This window comes from Poecilia latipinna, unplaced genomic scaffold (genome assembly GCF_001443285.1).
Source record: "Poecilia latipinna isolate Pla-1442-1.1 unplaced genomic scaffold, P_latipinna-1.0 Scaffold2251, whole genome shotgun sequence".
Classification (NCBI taxonomy): domain Eukaryota; kingdom Metazoa; phylum Chordata; class Actinopteri; order Cyprinodontiformes; family Poeciliidae; genus Poecilia; species Poecilia latipinna.
This window is the reverse complement of record NW_015114867.1, coordinates 36,167-45,700: the sequence shown is the minus strand read 5'-3', so window position 1 is coordinate 45,700 and position 9,534 is coordinate 36,167.

Genomic DNA, 9,534 nt, shown 5'->3' with positions numbered 1-9,534 from the left:
TTTCTCACAAGACCGGTTCCGGAGCCGCAGGTTGCAGACTCCTACGCCTATGTCTTGCTTTTCAAACCAGAAAAGTTTAGCTCAGTGACGGAGCGACCTTTCGGGTGGTTTCGCACTAACAGAGACACTCGGTGTTCTTTTGGCAAGTGACAAGCTGTTCTCACCTAAAAAATATCCTGTTAGCAGAACGGCCATAGAGCTCCTCTGGTTCGGGCTAGCTTAAACCCGCAGCGACCTCTTCCGACCGCAGAGCTTCTCCACCGCCGCCATGACGACCTGGAGGAGCCGGAAGAGCGCAGGTGTTACCAATCAGGCTAATTAAGGCTGCGCAGCATCCTGAACAGGGGAGCAGGGACGCATTTGATGCTGCTACACCTACCGTGACATTTTAAAACTAGAAAAACATCTCATAGTGCTTCGGGGAAAGGTTTGTTTTCTTTTAGTTGCTATTATTTTCAAGCTAACCCCAACAAATTAAATGTTGAGCTATTAAGCTCCAGCAAACAATAATAGTATTTTCTTTCAAGCACATCGACCTTTGCTTCATCAAATCTTTCAATAAAACTCTTAAGACTAAGTACTTAAAAAAAAATCATAGTCTGAATCAGAACTAAGGAGAACAATACACCAGAAATATGCATGTTGACACTGAAGTTGGGGCTTGACATACATTCTTAATAACAAAATGTAAAATATTTCAGTTAAGTGACATTAAAGAATGTGATGAGACACTTGATAACCAGGTTAACTCATTGGCAATACACGCTAATAATATTTTTCTTTACTAAGTAAATGCAGTTCAGCCCAGAATTATTCATACTGCTAGCAAAATGTATGATAGAATAGGAGTCTGGTATTTTTCAAAATATTATTTAAAAAAAAAAGCAAAAAGAGTGTCAGTTTTGAAACAAAAAACAATATTTTTCTGTTTAAATGTTATTAAAAAGTTATTATGCTCCCTCAGATTCTCTAGTGAATTCACTATAACATTGAAGAAACGTGTTGATAAAAGAAAAAGATCATTTCAATCTTAAATCTTCAAGAGGTAATAATGAAGTAAGCAGGTAGATAAGCACATCCATAGTACAAATAATAAGAAAAGAATAAAGTATACTTTTTACAAACAACATGCACAAAAGATAAATTTCTGCTTGAAGTAGGAATGACAAACCCATGTAAACAGCTGAGTGCAAAAGAGGGATCAGCATTGCAGTCAGAGGTGACTGTTGCATGATGTCATGGCCTGAGGCAGGAGTGATTTCCTGTACCTGTTGCCATGGCAGCGCAGTTGGAGAAGTGTTTAAGGAGACACTTGGCTGCTCTGAGGGTGATCAGGGTTAGCCATGATGGATAACAACATCCTCCTCTTCACCGCGGTCTCCAAACTGCTAGGTTTGTTCAGCAGAGGATGTTGAATCGCAAGGTGTAAAAGATTCAAAAGAAACTGCTAATAGACTTACTTAATCATGGCTACCGCTAGGCTTTAAATGCGAGGCAGACATACTGGATTTTGAGATTACGGTTTTACCTCTGACTACTTTAAATTCTGACTTCGGGGTTAAATATTTGTTCATTGTTTCATTGAAATCTTATACTTCAGAGTATAGATGAGATGCACTCAGAGGTTTATCTCTTACAAAACAGTGCAGTGCCAATAAATAAGAATGTTATTCTTTCTGCAATTTTTTTGTAAGTGTAATATTACAGATTAAAACGATCAGGGTCCCATTGTAAAGCTGTTTTAATGCTTCCACTGAGGTGGTAGTTGTTTCATATCGGCCACAAGATGGCGCCACCAGCTCACAGTCTTCTCATCTTTAGTTCTGGTCTAATCAGTTTTTCATGCCCTTTAGTTTTGTGGCAGCGTTCAGAAAAACGCTGCCACAAACGCTGCAGTTATTTTCTCCCAAACGTTTGCGACACAAACAGAATAGTGAGATTTGTGCAAACATGTTTTCTTTCTTCATCACCGTTATTGGACTTTTTATGCAAATAAAATCTGAATTACAAATCGTATACCTTTTTAAATGCATCTGTAAATATCTAAGATGTCTTTGTCTCTTTTTGTTATTTCAAGCAAATAAGTCAGGTATGCTGAAACCTTCCTTCAGGTGGGAAATGTCAGCTTGCAAAGACTTGTATCACAAACACTCACCATCTATCCATTACAGCTGCACAGCAATAGGTGTAAATGAGATATGACAGCAGCATCTGCCTTCCATTGCCCTGGAGGCTAACGTATGTGTGTGGGTGTGTGTGTATATGTGTGTGTGTGTGTGTGTGTGTGTGTGTATGTGTGTGGGTGTGTGTGTGTGTGTGTGTGTGTGTGTGTGTGTGTGTATGTGTGTGTAGAGGGGGTTTAGACAGGCAGGAGGCAATCTGCTTAGCTTACATAAACTCATCCAGGAGTCATGGGAGATCGAGAGAAAGCAGAGAGCAGTAATAACCTGTGGATCATGTCTCCTTAAGTCAACATCAAGGCCATGTGTTTATTTATTTATATTTTCTTATTTTTCCCCCTAAAGGCAAAGAGCTCCTGGAAAAGGACGGTCTCATAACAACACCTCCTCTAACCTGCTCGTTTCATCTAAACCATCCTTCCTCTAGAAAGCGCACCGCCACTCGCTACAAAGAGCGAACAACATCTTCGCTCCCTCAGCTGGGTTTCAGTTTTCCCATGGAGCGGCGTGGAGCCTGTAACAACAGGCCACACCTATACGGAGAGAAGCCCATGATCTTTTTAAATATGTCTCTGAGAATTGTTGTTGTCATTACCGGCAGAAGTGTTATTACAGGCATTACTGCGAATGTGACAAAGGGCTGCTGAGATCACAGATGGCAACAGCAGCTGGGTGATAGATAGAGCCCAGATGGTTTCACTCCATCGCGGCCCCGGACTGAGCGAGTCGACTGCAGGATTAGGCTCACCGAGGGTGAAACGGAGCCAGGCAAGCGAGGAGAGTTGAGTGAAAGGTTAAGTGGCACCTGCAGACAACAGGCCATCGGCGATGCCATAACAGAGATGTAAAGAGCCTTGCTAGGATAGTTTGTTAGTGACCGAGTTAGCACACCGGGGATGTTTAGAGCCAGTAAAGCACTTGGACTCACTGTTGAAAAAGTCACTGTAGAATTTACAGTAACTTTCTGGCAGCAGGGTTGCCAGCCAGATACTGTAATTTTTTTACAGTAGCCACACTGTAATCTTATTACAGTTTTACTGTAATTTCATTGCAGTCTTACTGTAAATTTATTAGTTTTACTGTAAATTCATTAGTTTCACTGTACTTCTGTTGTAGTCTTACTGTAAATTCAGTGCAGTTTTACTGTAAGTTAGCGTTAGCAAACAATGTTAATAGAAGCAACAGTAGCTCAACATAACTACATAAAGTATATTTTTGTCCACAAACAAACACAAAACTGCAATACAATGTTTTTTGAAAAAGTACTTACCCGGTGAAAGTCATTGTTGGCCCCGCCCTCTGGCCCGTTAATGTTGCCCTTCGGGCGGCGAACATTAACGGCCAGAATTAATGCTAAGTTTTAATTTAGTAAAGCTGTACATTTCCGCACGTGATCCAGCCGTCCAATCACATCCCATATACTTTCCATACGCATTTCAGATCACAGTAAAGAGCTGTATTTTCAAAACTCGGCCACCTTACTGGATTTTCATGATGTAGTTTTTACAGCTATTTGTTACAGAGCTGATACCTTCACAGGCCCTATCTGCTCCTGAAGGGTCCGCTTTGGCGAGTGCTAGAAAGCAAGTCGCCCATCAACGAGGCCGCTCCGATGTGTCTTTTTGTGGCTGGCAGACTGTGAGACTGTTTCAGATTTTTCACTCTGTCTGCGCAACATTTGGTGTGCCAAACGCGTCTAAGCTCAATTTTGAAAATATTCATTCTCGGAGTTTTAGACCCACAAAAGGGAGCGGCCAAATGTTTTTCTTCGCCGATAGCCGACCGTGGTAAAACGCAGCATTTCTTGTCGTAAAAATCAATAAACGCATTTTGTTTTGTTGACATATTCTGATTTCTATTCATTCCATCAAATAATCTGCAGTCTTATAAAGTGACCTTCAGATGGAGGCCACATCTGGACGCTTTCACATCCTGCAGCTGGAGTTGCAGAACTGTAGGGGCATGGCCTGCAAATACCTGGGTTCACATCGGGGGATTTTTGACCGCTGTAGCCAAACTCCTTCACAGAGAAAGAAAATCTTTGACCCTGAGCTTGAATCGGAGGTCTGTGCTCGTTTAGCACGGCAGACGCGGCAACAGGCGATTTAATGCTGCCACCACCAAAATCAACCTGCTAACCATCTAGCAGCGTCTTCTGTTTGCCAATTCTCCTCCTTTTTTACCCTGACATGAGATCGTCCTGCTTCCTTCCCCTCTTTCTTTTTTCAGCATCCATCTGAAAGAAAGGAATGTCGATATGTGTAGCTTGCAGTTCTTTTATTGATAGACTAAAAGCTCGGTTGGATCTGTCGGACGCTTAATGCTGCAGCAATAAGTCATCCAGTCTGGCACCTTCCATTGTGCGGTGTGACAGGAGTTATTATAATTTCTCGCCCGTACAGTTTTACAGGTTAAGTCCTGTAAGATCTTACAGTAAGTGCCAAAGCTCATGACATCACTAAAGCTGCTGGAGGTGACGCTCATGCAGGCAGGCTGTCCAAATGCATTTAGTACTTTAACGATGAAATGATAGTCCTCTTTTGCTTTGTTCTATGTCAAACTTGTTCCCCTATTGGCTCTTAAAGTGCCAGTGGTTGCAGATTTACACCTCACAAAGTAACTCAATGAGGAGGATAGATCACTGAACAAGACAAATGATTTGAGGTTTCTTTCTTATAACGTCCGTGATCCTATTTAACTTCAGCACAACAGCGTTTTCAGAGCTCTGGCTTTTTTTTTTTTTTTTTGATAAATTAACTGCACTTTACAGAAATCGTTCGTTTCTTCAGCCTCATATTGTTCAGCCTCATATTGTTCAGCCTCATATTGTTCCTCTACTCAAAATAACACTATTTACGTGTGATTCCTCTTACTCACATTACTGGTAAGTAGTCACCTTTCTTTGCCCTGCCTCCTCGCCATCATCGTCACTTCATGAGAAGTCAAACCGTACGTGAATGACTCTTTCCCTGCTATCGGTTGGATGGTTTACCCTCATAGCTGACTTAAACCTCTTATTTGCCCAACTCTGTGAACACAAACACAGCTAAAACCAGCCCTTGTGCACCACTAAGTCTGTTGAGCCTCTCCCGGTGGGACGCTGGGAACGCTTGTGCAGACGATTGTGTTGGCCTTTGGTAAACCTGATGATTCACACGTGATCTGGTGCCAATCTGCGGGTCTCAACACACCATCAGCACACACCTGCCCTGCCCAGCCAGCGCGATGATGCCTTATTGTGCAACAGAAGGACAAATTCCCTCATCTTCACAGATTTATTAGTTTGAAACCAAAAGCTGACTGTGGTGTATGTAGCCTGTTCGTGTGTAATGTGTATTTGCGCTTAAGCCCATTTTACTCTGGTGCATCCAAATTAAATCCAGTGCACCTGACTGGTAATAAATCGCCTAATAAGTACAATGGAGCGAAATTTAATCCCAGTGTCAGATAGGATGTTTTGTTAAAGAAGTCCTGCTTGCAGTTTACACACACGCACACACACGCACACACACAGCAAACGTGTGGGAAACTGTGTGATGGTCAGATGAAACCAAAACGAAACTGTTTGGACTGCGTGATTAACGCAGTGCGGTGGAGGAAGCCACATTGTGTTTCACTACCATAAAACATGGTAGTGGCATATCAGGGCCCAATATTTTGGGTGAGACTGTTATCCTGCCATTTTGATTTCATCCCTGTTGTGGGCTAATTTTTAAACTCGACTAAGTAGAGCAAGCATTTTTGAAGAAAAAGGAACTGGTATCTTGTTCTTGCTGCTGAACATAAGATAATCATGAAAAAAAAACAATATATGATATAATTAGAAAATAAATGATTCCCCCAAATGAGGGAATTGATTGTTTCCTTTCTCTAAAATCATCAAACACCCAAGGCACTTTTTACGTTTCACATCCACAGTGAGTTGCTGATTCAGACTGCTCTGTTTGTGTCTTTAAAATGTTGCATGTAAAATGTGACAGGTGAAAACAGAAAATTTCAGAAAGAAAGCCAATTATTTAGAGAAAGCGAGCACTTTTAACTTGTGATTTTGACCCTCATAGAGATGGAGAGGCAAATTCAGCTGCTGGAACGGTCCAGTCAAAGTCCAGACCAGGTCCCACTCTGAAACAGTAGTTGGTGGCAGCAGTGAAATATCATTTAAGCAGATTAAGGACAGGGAGTTTTGATAAATTTGTACTTCCACCCACTCCCTGGAACATGTTTTATGCCATATATTTATGAAATATAAAGAAAAAAACTAAACTAAATATGCCCAGACTGCATAAATATATTATTGTAGGAGTATATTCATTTAATTCAAGATAATATTGAATTATTTGGAAAATACAGATGTTTTGCTAATGTTGTTGTTAGCATTGGCCCCTTGAAGAATTTCTGGCTCCGCCCTCGGTCCAAACCCGAATCCTATTCAGAATAGCTGTGGGGAAACTATTGAAAATAAAGCTTCAGTTACCGAAAAGCAGCGTTGTCATCAACATTTTGTTTTTACATACGGTACGTGTCAATAAAGCGCTTGAAACTTTGGTTCACAGAGCTCTGCCTCACGCGAGCCGCTCCGTCCCTGCGGCCTTGACGCAGGTGGGAGCCGCGCCGACAGTTCGCACCTGTAATCCGAAGAGCTTAGGTCACACCGAGCACTCGGGACAACTTGTTCTCTTTGTCTGTCATGCAAAGCTCCCTCCCTCTTGTGTATCTGGTGTCTTCCTTCCATCTCTTGCCCTCTGCATCTGTCCTCTAACAAAAAAAAAAAAAAAAAAAAAGAACTAGGGTGGGAACCAGAGCTGATACAGGTGGTGAGAGAGGGATGTGCAAAGGTTCAACCAAGGGAGCGAAACGTGAGAATGGAGAGGAGAGCAGGGGAACCATTTCTCCTAATGGCTTCCAGAGAAGGCAAACACCAACCAGCGCTGCCCAGATGCAATCAGTAGTCGCTCTTTCTCTTGACGCCTCACTTAAATGAGGATTGCCTTGTTTTCTACTAAAGTGGCTGTACAGTTTGTTCCATTTCGGGGCAGAGAAGGGGAGGCAATCAGGCTGCAGCTTTGTGGAGAATATCACGTAGACCTGTTTACCAGTAATGCATAATTTAACAGGGTCTTCTCCCCCCATGCAGGGTAGGACGTAACGTGAATGTTGTAACGCAGTGAAGAACGATTACGACGACAACAACAGAGACGCTCACATAAAGCAACGTAAAGTTTCCTCGCCGTGAGCTCCTGTGACGCCTGCCTCTCCGAAAGAGGTTGATTCTGTCACAAGTTTTCCACTGTTTGGGAGGAAAAGCGCCGTTGCAGTTTTCGTCCTGTGCCAAAGGGAAACCCTGATTTATGCTGTTTACTGGAGAGCCAGGCCTGAAATTTAAAACAGACACCGTCAGGAACAATCTATAATTTGCATAACAATCCCAGCTAGCTCCTAATTTTCCCTTAAGTCTCCCCAAACGATCCAAACGACGTAAAAGCATTCAAACCGCTTGAACGTTTTTATGTTACAATAAAAACCATTAGTATGTTCTGCTAGAGTTTCATGTAGGAGATGTAGCACAAACTTGCACATAATTGTGACAAATAAGTAGTAGGATGCATAGTTTTGAATGTGTTTTTCATTGAAAACAATCTGGAAAGTGTGGTGTGCATCTGGATTCAACCCCCTGTACTAAATTATCATAAAATGAGACCAAAATTAACTTGTTATACAAAAAAAAGGCAAGCGATTATCACTGACCAGTCTTCATCCAGTGTGACTGATCTTCTGCTACTTTGTAAAGAATGGACCAACATTTTAGGACTTACATTTGCTAATCTTATAAAGACCATACTCCAAAAGATTTGGATCTCTGTTTGCAGAAAATAAAATGGTGCTACAAAGTATTGAAGATGCAATCTACACTTTGTATGTGAAAAAACAAATGTGAAGGTAAACATTGTTTTCCTTCCATTTCCTTATTATACACCATACTTCGCCAGAGTTGGGTACTAACTAACTCAGTTATATTTACTTTAGCAATTTTTTAAGGGAAAAAAAATACTTTTATGAGTATTTTTACCATGCTGTACTTTTTACTTTAACTTGAGTCTTTTTTTTTTTTTTTTATGAAATGTCGCTACTCTTACTTGAGTAAAATTTCTGGATACTCTGTGCACTGTGAGTAACTTCGCTGAATGAAGAACAGGTTTGTTGCGGCCAAAACTTCAGTTGCAGTTTTCAGTTGCAGTTTTTGTTAAAAATTCAAAAGTTTTACCCTGAAAGAAAATGATTTGGAAAAATTTTACTTTTGCCCGATTCTGCTATTTTGTATTTAAAAATACCAATATTTCCACTAACTTTATATTTTGATCTGTCTGCTGATGTAATTGGTTGATATTCAGTACGTTTCTACTCTTACTTGAGTAATTTCTTGGAAAGTTTTGCTTTTACTTGAATAAAAGTATGTTGAAGTTGTGCTATTCTTACACTGGTACAATGTTTGCTCTCTCTAACCACATCTAATTTTTGTCAATCCCATTCCCACTGATGAAGAAGAAGGTCCACTGGGAGTGAATACTTCTGCAAGGTAGATTAAATCCTGAAAAGATCGACGTAGGTCAATAACTATATAAATATAAAAGGTTCTGTGTTTGCACATTACATTTGTACATGCTGAACATAGAAAAAGGGGAACTAGATTTTCTAAATCTGGCAAGCGTTCTCTGCTTTTTGTACCTTTAAGGAGCTGTTCTTGTGTGTGAGTGTGAGGCCAAATAAGGACGGATGGACGGTGGAGGAAGAGAAGTGCGTGTTAATATTTAAAGCAGGAAGGTAAAGGAAGGGAGGACAGAGAGCTGGAGCGTCAGGCTGGATGTTGCACCAGGTCATCAACAGAATAAGGAACATTTGTCCTGACAGAACCCAACAGGAGCCACCTTTCAAACAAGGCGGCGTGTGTTGGAGCCCCTGGGGGCGGGGGAGGTATCGTGTTTATCACAGCTGTTTAATATGTATGTCAGAGCCAATGTGTTTATGTGACCGCTCTTTGGCTTGGGAGCCAATCGGTTGAAAGACCATTGGAGGGGTCCCTCTGTGAACACTTGGCTCCAGCCTTTAGAGCGAAGGGAATAACAATCCTCTCTATGATATCTTCCACATGTGCTTCATGATCCGCTCTCCCATTTTTTTTCTTTTTTTTCTGGCTGTTGTGTCCTTCATCAGATGTGCTGGAGTTTGGACAAGACTGACAAAGGGGAGAACGATACAGAGGGGTTAGAAAAGGCAAGTGACATGAAAATGTGAGAGATTTTTTTAAAAATGTTATTTCTCTGTACCCCCCCCACCCTCCAATCCAAACAGCTACACA